The sequence below is a fragment of the Epinephelus moara genome, chromosome 2, assembly GCF_006386435.1.
Source record: "Epinephelus moara isolate mb chromosome 2, YSFRI_EMoa_1.0, whole genome shotgun sequence".
Lineage (NCBI taxonomy): Eukaryota > Metazoa > Chordata > Actinopteri > Perciformes > Serranidae > Epinephelus > Epinephelus moara.
The window spans coordinates 15,298,060-15,308,148 of record NC_065507.1 but is presented as its reverse complement, the minus strand read 5'-3'; the positions used below and the strand labels follow the sequence as shown (position 1 = coordinate 15,308,148).

The 10,089-nt window shown below is 41.1% G+C and overlaps 1 protein-coding gene across 2 annotated transcripts in view; it reads left to right on the top strand.

The window, feature by feature from the left end:
• LOC126401898 (cGMP-dependent 3',5'-cyclic phosphodiesterase) overlaps positions 1 to 10,089 on the top strand; it is a 225,118-nt gene that overhangs the window by 146,504 nt on the left and 68,525 nt on the right. The window lies entirely within an intron of this gene.

Genomic DNA, 10,089 nt, shown 5'->3' with positions numbered 1-10,089 from the left:
GTAGCTAGCTAGCTAACCCTACACTTTTCAGGGTTTGATTTTGGTTTTGGAACAGGGAAGAAACGTATATCTTTTTCCAACCTCTCCAGGTAACGAGTGTCATTAATACACAATGTGCCCCAGGCACAACATTTAGCTCGTAACGAGTGTCATTAATACACAATGTGCCCCAGGCACAACATTTAGCTCCAAATCCACAAAACAACAACTGTGTTGTTGTCGGACCCTGGTCTGAGCCGGCCCGATGCTACGTTGATATTAGGGCAGGACTTAGCGAAGGGTCAGTTTTGCTCAAAAGATAACGCTTCACTCCTGTGAGGTAACTGATACAGTGCTGTAGACTTGGATATCATCACAGTGTTTTGTATGTCTTTTCATGCTGTGATGATTTAATGATTGACAGTACATTAACAATAAACATTAGCGTACATGGCTAATGTTAGCTACATAGTACAAAACTTATCTCTTCAAGATTGCAGTCTGACTAAAATATTAAAAGTATTCTAGTACTACTACAGATTATGCAGAATTCTGAATGCCACTTAAGGTTAAAAATTGCATTCAAATCTGGCATAGAGACAGTTTGGGGTTGTTGTAGCTCACTAAATGGAAAATGGGTACATTATTTGATGGTTGTTAGTTTCTGTCATTTTAACACAGTACCAGCTGCTCCATGCTCTCTTCAAGACATCCTTTTCTCTCAACAATATGTTGGTGTCACAGGGTTAACAAGGTTCACATCTATCTGACGTTAACAGAATTATTTCTCTCTTCCACTTGATGTGAGTGTAAGAGTTCAGTTCAAGACAGAGAAGTTCAAACTGCAGGTCATCACACCTCTACGTGTGCAGGTCCCACTCTCACTGCCTGCAGCCATTACTCTTTCACTAATTAATCTTTCAGTCGTCACCCACCTCTGTCTGTTTTTCGCTCTCCCTCTCTCTTCCCTTTGCTTTATGACCCAATTTACACCTGGAAATCAGCTAGAATAAGTTAGGCATATAGGTGTACATGACCGAGAGCACATAGCAGCCTGTACACTATCAGATCAACTAGGCCACATGTGATCAGATCACAGACAGGTGTAAATGCAACCTGTTCCATTTGGCCCCATTTTTAACTACAAAAATGCACTCAGTAGAGTGAAGCTCTCTGCCAGGTGGCCAAGCAGTTGCCCGGGCTAATCCCAGCTGCTCCAGACAACTGCTGTAATTCCAGATGTGGAGCGACATGTTTCAGAAGCGACGCTCCTGGCTCCCTTATAGTCAAGATGGTGGTGAAGCTGACAAAGATTCACTTATTCATCTTGTATCGTGCTGTAGTACTGTAGTGGATTGTAATATTTTGTATGGGATAAATCTGCAAATGCACCGGCTCAAAATGAGACCAAATTTTTCGAAGGATGTGAGTCACAATGATGGCCAAAATGTGACCTGCAACATTCTGGGGAGGGCTTGTTGTCTTTAGCCAAGCCAATTTTAGGGTAACTTGTGGCCAGTTATTAGGAGTGAGGAGTCAGCAATCAATCACGATATAACACAGTCAATAAAACAGGTTTTTCAACAACTGAGAATCATCGCAACCACGAGAGGGTCTTGAGCATGCAGTCATAAACGTGCACGCAAAATACAGTATGAGGCTGACTGGTCCAGTAGTTTGTGAGATTAGCTGTGAACAGACAGATCAACAAACATAAAACCTCCAGGCTTACTCCTAGCTGAGAAGGAAAACAGCTGACAAGAAAGATCACTTAACTCTTAATTCTCCTTCTTGCTATCTCAAGCAAATCTGGCAAAGAGCTACAGACAACCCCTTCCTCTGCAAAACAAAAGTCAGCCAGCTCTTCCTGACACAATGCAGGCAGAATCAAGGTACCAAGGACACTTAACAGAGCACTCCACTGGTTTAGCTTCACTCTTCTACAACATTGTCACAATGAACAGAGATGTCATCTATTTAATTCCACACTTTCTTCTTCTCTGTCAAAACTTGCCACCCACCTTGCTCACAATGCAACCTGTCTGCTGACAGCTCGGTTGAAGATTTGGCCGTGTTATGCTAGTAGCGGCTAATGTAGCCTGGAGCTGCTAGCCTCAAACAGAGATAAGGAGTGGGCTTGGTTATGTGGGTCCAGACCTTTGAAGTCCACAGAGTGACTAATTCGTGTGGCATCATGACGTGAAACCTCTTAGTGACAGAAACAGTTTCTCAGTTAAGAATCCATCGATCCAGTCAGTGCCACTGGTGGGACTAATGCCATTTTCAAGGCGTTGTCAAGGAAGCGATGTGCCAGGACGAATGAAGTGTAAAAACAACAATGGCGACCACTTTGGACAAGATAGACACTGGTATTTAGGTGGTTCTTATTTGACATATCTTCTAAATATTACCCGACATCGCAGTTTGTTTTTCTTCACTTGGCTCCACTCTTAAAACTCCAGCACAACCAGTATGTTGGCATGGCTACACATCTGTGTGGACTTAGATTACGTTAGACTCAAGGTAATACATTGGTCTCTAGAAATTAGTAAGGTCAAATCAAATCACCCTCCCCCATGGAAATCAGTTAAGGCTCATTTATGCTCAGTGACATGGACAAAGACTTCTGCCCATACGTTTTATGAAAGCTTACAGGCATGGACCAAACAGAGAAGTATCACCGGATTTCATGGGGGCAGTGTGGCATATTTCAAGAGAGACACAACCGCATGACACAACAAAGACATTTAAAAAATGGTGGACTGGAATGAATTGGTAATATGGTAAAAAAAAAAATCCATCCACATGTCGCAATGTATTTAAGGGCCTCACAGACCACCGCTACAACGCTGCCTCTGTTAAAGGGTACATTATTATGACTTCCTTCACCGTCGCTGAATTTGTTGTTGTCAGAAACTTTCAACTCTGAATGGAGGTGATGGTTGCAAGGCTGAATTGAATGGATCTATTTTCTTTATAAGATTTATTTTGATTTTTCATTATATATAATAATCACTTTCCATCATAACAAGACAAAAAACAACAACAAAGAATAGAAAACAAAAAAAAAACAAAAAAAAACTTACAAGCTCAGCATCTGTGTCTCTCTCTGAACGGATCAATTTTTTTGTACATAAAGACACAATTTTTTTTCCATCAGCCCCACCAAGCTGCCTAAAATTACATCACTTTTGTGCAACTTCCTGTGGAGCCAGGGCTTTATACATCCTTTTTTAACACACACAGTCCTTAAACTGTGACACCAGGTGTAAAGCAAAGGCTCATTATGAGATGTCATTACCCAGGTAACATATCCAGCAACAGATGTAAATACCAGACAGGTGTGTAAGGTCTATATCTCACTTCTACTGTCTTTCTTTCTTTCTTTCTTTCTTTCTTTCTTTCGTCACTTCATCCCTGTTCTCACTAACCTTTTCCACCCCAATTCGATCCACCTGAAGCTGCCATATATTCTAATCCCAAATTTTCCTTCCTCATCTGTCTTTTTAACTTACATCGACACACTCCTCCTCACACACCCAATCATTCCTTTTTTATTCTTTTTCGCTCCCGTTGTCTACCATCTATCAATCACTTCATCTCCATCTCTTTTCATGCCGTCTGTTCTTTCATGTCTCCTCATCTCTCCACCTGCTTCTCTTTTGTCTTTTCCTTTCTCGCCTCCCCTCTTGTTCTGTCCCTTCCCTTTTCCTTTTCAATCTCTCTGCTCTCACTGCTCTCTGCTACACTATTGACTTCAATCAGTCTTATTGGTGAATTGATTACAGTTAAGGTTAAGATCCAGATAGGGTTAGGACTGTAGTGCCACACTGTCTCACCTTGCCTTGCTTGAATGTGCGTAGCTTGTGTTATCTGCATTGCGGCATGGTTTTTCCTTGAGACTCAAAACACTGATTTAACAAATTGCTTTTTTCCGCTTTTTTCCTGTTTTGTTGTTAAAATTGTGCATGCGTGTGTGTGTGTGTGTGTGTGTGTGTGTGTGTGTGAGAGAGAGAGTGAGAGTGAGAGAGAGAGAGAGAGAGAGAGAGCATAATAAGCACAGTAGATTCACACCAACACACATAATACACACCTTCAATACCAATGTGAAATCGGCTGTGCAGTCGCTTTTCAAACACATTAACCTCACTGTGACCGCAGGCGATATATGCAGTTTAAACACAAGGGTAACACATTCTCACACCAAGCTGGTATTGACACAGGTAAGTAACACGGCTGCGATAAAAGGGTTCAAATGATTGACCTTGAGTATGTGATAGTATGTGCTTATGAGAGAGACTTAACGACCTGACTATAATCTCAGTAGAAAGAAAACACACACACACACACACATACAGGCTATATACATATCTGTGATATAGGTATGCCCATAAATAAATTCTAATTGCTAAAGCAGCTTTGAAAAATAGATATTTGTTTTCTAGCAGCAGAATTTGTGTCTGAAAATGCAGTTTCAGCAGCCTAATAGTGTGGACAAATTTGCAACTTTCCAGCATTTACCAGGTCAAATGTGCTTGGAAATGTATGCATCACATGTGTGCAGGTGTTTCATGTTGTAAAATGTCCGTTTGTGCAGATGTGTGCAGCACACTGTTCAGCTGTGACGGGCACATGAAACAATTTTGTATGCAGCCTCTGAATTAAAGTTGTATTTAACACAATGTCACTGCAACACACACACACACACACACACACGTACACACACAGGAGTTGTATGTAGTTATTTTGAAATTCAAAGTAGACTTCTGCAAATCCCTGATAAGGCAGCCTTGGGCAGGATATAACATATTAATATTAGTTTTTACTATATTCACTGGGTTTGCTTCAGTGTGTGTGTGTGTGTGTGTGAGTGAAGTAGTAGCTGCCATCCATCACTAAACTCCCTATCAATCACTTCTCGTCCAATCAGCTAAGTGGACCTCACTAGGGGCTTTTGTGCCTGAATGTGTGTGCATCAGTGTTTGAAATGCAAGCGGACGATGTGTTAGACTGCTTCATTTAATTCATTTCCATCTCAGTATATTCAGCTTTTTCCGTTTAGTCAGCAGATCACAACTAAATGTCAGATTTACAGTTTGTCAAGCTTTCTACTCAAATTGAACCAAACGTGTGTCAGACTCAACTTGTATATCATCCTTTCAGTTTATAGGGGACCTATTGTGCTTTTCATTATTTTCTGTCATATATAATTTCACATTGTTGGATGTTCATATTGAATGTGGCTAGAGTGTTGAGGTAAATGTATGTGAAGTAATCCCATTGAGCAGGAACCTCAGGCTTCCTCCAAGCACGCTACTGCATGTGTTTACATTACGTACACTGCTTCTGTGTGGAGTTTGCATGTTCTTTCCATGTCAGCATGGGTTTTATGCGGGTACTCCAGCTTCCTCCCACAGTCCAAAGACATGCAGGTTAATTGGTGACTCTGAATTGTCCGTAGGTGTGATTGTGAGCATGAATGGTTGTCTGTCTCTATGTTAGCTCTGTGATAGTCTGGTGACCGGTCCGGGGTGTACCCCACCTCTCACCCAATGACAGCGAGGATAGGCTCCAGCACACCTGCCATCCTGTACTAGGATAAGCGGTTACGGTAAATGAATAAATGAATGAAGGTTGAGGGAAGTTCCTTGAATTTGGCACAAACGTTGACGATGAACTTACTAGATTTTGGTGGTTAAAGGTCAATGTGACGTCAAAAAAACATATTTTCGGCCATAAGTCAAGAATTTCTACACTAGTTCTGACAAAATTTCACACAAATGTCTAAAAGGATAAAATATCAAAGCAAATAATAAAGTGGGTTTTTTTTAACACTAAAGAATGTAAACATGTTGTAGTTGAAACCCAAAATACGAGTATGAAGCTGAAAATCAGCGTAATAGGTCGCTTTCAACAAACGCCTGGTTCAGCTACGGTAGGTTACTCCTCAAGCTGGTAGTAATACGACATCTGCAGTGTCTTCACGCAAACTGTTCTTCACCATGCTGCTTCGTTGTCACACCATTTATAATCTGACTTCTGTTTGTGTTTTTTTTTCTCTGTGTGTGTGTGTGTGCGCGTGTGTGTGTGTGTGCGTGTGTGTGTGTGTGCATGAGTGAGCGAGTGTTTTATCAGTAATTTATGTTCTGCCACAGCAGGCTTCCTGTCCGGTCTGCGCTGTCTGTGTGTCTGTGGCAGGAATCCTTTAGTCAGAATTATGGCCTCAGGCAGCAGCAACACACTGTCCTGCTGTTTGTGTGTGTGTGTGTGTGTGTGTGTGTTTTGTCTGTGTGTTTGTGTGACCTCTGGGGTGAGTATTGATTGAGTGTCTGGTGCCCTGTTGTCAGCGCACAGTTAGCCTCATTAGAAATAGGTCTTGCTGTCCCCTCTCCTTCCTCCTCACATATCTTCATCACATCTTCTTCCTCAACCACCTTCACCTCCCCTGACCCCGTTCTCCTCCTCTCTCCTCTTCGTCTTCACCATTTCATGAAAGATGAGGGTTGCAGGAGATTGGCAACGTTGTTGTCAGTACTAATGGGAGTTGGCACTACACTGAATGTGGAAAACATAATGGGCTGTGAAGGACAAAGGTTTAATGAAACAAAATACTGTTGTAATTATTGGCAGCAGCTCATCTTTTCACCTCAAACAGCAGCTGGTGAATAATGATTCTAACATTGTCGTCTCACCGGCCTGTCTAAGATTTCCACAAAAAATACCATAATTACTTGAAGGATGAGTATGTCTTCCTGTCCCTCTTTGCAATTTGAATTACACGTTTAAAAAAAGCATTTATGTAGCATTTTTCAAGACAAGAATGCCCTTATGAAATATATAAAAAAAGTCAATGTAAAATTATAAAAATACATGTATAGGAAAGCCTTTCTAGGTTTAGGGGCGACAGTTATGAAGATACAGTCACTATTGGCGGCCATATTAAGGCTGAACTCTACCCATAAGGTCCTGTGAGGACTCAATAACCCGGTAGATGTTATCTAAGAGTCTCACCATGTCACTCTGTGTGAAATGAAAAAGATTTTTAGATCAAATCTGTATTTCAGTGGGAGCTGATGAAAAGAGGCCAGTCACGGGGTGATGCGGGACCTGCGAGAGTGTTTGTCAAAAGCCTGGCGGCAGCATCCTGCAGCAGCTGCAGCCAGGTCATTGTTGACTGACTGAGGCAGGAGAACAAGCCAACACCAAAGACCTGACATGATGAGATAAAAGCATGAACGGAAAAAAAAGAGACAAAAACCTGGACAGGTTGCCAGTGTATTGCGGGTTGAAAACACAGACAGACGAACAAATTCTCACCTGCTGTCGGTTTCCAGTTCACCTGGTCTGCTAGTCTTTCACCGTGGCAGGAAACCAAAAACCACACAAATAGAGTGCTAACAGGAGGGGGGGAGGGGTGATTGTTAGAGAAAAGAAAAATGGAAGGACATATATTGTTTCAATGGTGAAACTGTCTGATTTGCATTTATCCTTCAGTAAAAAAAGTAATTAAAAAAACAAAATGCTAACCATTGAGCCACTGTGCTGCTGACTTCATAATTACTTGCTTGAAATAATCAGGCTCACTCAGATGAGTGTGAGAACTATTTACTGTGGAAACAATACTGAGTAACAAGGACTTAAAGCACATAAAAAGCATTCAATACCCCCACCCCCTACAAATTGAGCAGTATAAGTCTTAATTTCTTTGATTCATCTGTCTTCTCAGATGTCACAGACATTGTTTAATTATCCAAAGGCAACAAATTAGCTCACTCGAATTAATAGACCCATCTTGCCAGCTTGTAATTACTGTTTCTGGGCTTGTTCCATATTATGTTCATGCTATCAGGGTTATAATTATTGTCCCGAATCACACTCTTTGCCAACTGAAACGTAACACCGTGCATTTCATCTAACCGAGTGTGGACGTCAATTGTTTCAATGCCAGGAGTGCTGCTGTATAATGAGACGCTGTGGGTCGGTGCGTTTATGGATTTATTTTCTTTTTCAACATTTTGTCTGTTTGTGTGAGGACTGCAAAAGGAATACAATTCATACAGCGTGATATCATCCCTACTCATCATATTTTGCCATCTTCTGCGCTGTACCTTGACCTTGTACCTTGTTTGTTGGTCTCAAACACAGCTCTCCTGGGTCAAAGTCTAGTGTTTGTTGGATCCATCCATCTCTACTCCTGCCCACCCTGAGCAGACTTTCATGCTCTTTAAAATGCATCTGTTGCTCCAAGTGTCTGATAATGACACAGATGGGTTTATATTGGAGTTGGTAGAAAGCCTGGCGTGTGTTGCACAGAAGCCAAACAGCCCAAGTGGCATTATTTGAGAGTGGGATGTTGTATGAGATATGCTGTTATAACCTGGGCTCAAGGGAAGCAACATAGAGGAGTCAAACAACAACTGTAATTTGCACAAACATGTTTGTAAGCAAAGAAAAGGTCAACAAAGAAAGTGGTGGCTGATAACAATGCCACTGATGCTGGCTGTTACATGTGTGACAGAGCATTTGAGAGGGTTTTTAAAAGCCAGCCAACAGGTTACCTGCAAAACACAGCATACAGAGAAGCCCGACCAGTAAACCAAAACTTATAAAATGTGAAAACACTGTGACAATGTGAAGACGTTACGCTCGTAGTGATGAACCCAAAGGTGATTATCACCTGAATCTGCAGCTTCCATTGGCTTTACAAAGCTGCGTAGAGAGTTTCAGATCACAGATTAGCTGTCCGACTCACAACTTTACCGTTTTGATTCACTCTCACTGCTCTCATATTGTCGTATTTGGCCTCGGCAGGCAGCTGTTTCAGTGACAAAACTAAAATTCTGGAGTTGGTAGAGACCAAAAACAGAGCTGAAAGAAGGGTAAATATTAACAGCTGGTCAGAAACATAATTCCAAATTATAGCTGCTGCGCAGCAATGGTCGGGGCCAGGCAATTTTAGGCAAAATTAGGCAATTCTGAGCAACACACACACTAAAACAAAGCATATCACAACATAGAAGTTACATCATATAATTATGGCATGCCCTTCAGATTGATTAGATCAGACTCATAATATACAAAGGAAAGAAAAAACTCAAGAACAAGAAAGTAAGAATAACATTAACTGCTAGCAATTATGAACAAACTGGCCTGATCTAGCTTAAAGCTAAACATTATCCATGGTGACAAAGATGAAAACATTTTTTAAAATGTAAAAGTGGCTATTGGATAGACTCTGCATATTGACTGATAGCTAAGCCAAATAAACAGGGAAAAGAGACAAGGGATAACAGGGAAAAGTGCTGATAAAGAGTATTTGTCTCTCCACAAAACTAATTATTTTAACCTTGGTAGTCTCTAATCCACATAGCATGTGGAGTCCATTCTGCCTTAGCTGAGGCTTGAACTCACAACTTCTGAGACTGAGGTCTGTCTTCTATCTCACTGAGCTAATTGGCAAGTGACAGTTCATGTGTGGCTTCACAAATTGACTAAGCCAAGCATCAGGGTGCCAGACAGTAGCATCCATGCCATGGAAAAGCAAATTTCAAAGTGAAAGTTCCAAAGCTGTTGCACATATGGTTGATTTGTTATGAATTTTCAAAGTTTTGAAATTCAGAGGCTGCTGTAGCGCCACCATCAGGACTATTGTCTTGTGTTTCCAGTTGAGGACATCTGGCATGGGACTGGACCTTGATGAAAAGTTTGGGTAGATTTCTCATATGGAAATGTTGCATGAGCTGAGGCTTGAACTCACAATCTTCAACACCAAGAACCATCCTCTATCTCACTGAGCTAATTGGCAAACAGAAATGTCACATGTAGCTTCACAAATTGACTAAGCCAGTCACCTGTGCGCAAAACAGCAGCTGTTAGTGTGTAAAGGCAGATTTCAAACGGCTGTCAAAAATTCAGTTAATAAGACAAAAATCCGAAAATACACAAATTGCATCTAGACAGCATGGAGATGTTGGTAATTTGTTTTTAACAATGATTGATTTGCTCCATAAGTGAAAAACTGATGTTTAAAATTGCCATTTTTACATTGACTCCAATTGTTCACATTAGAGCGAAATTCAAAATGCTGTAAAAAAATTCAGTTTTGAGATA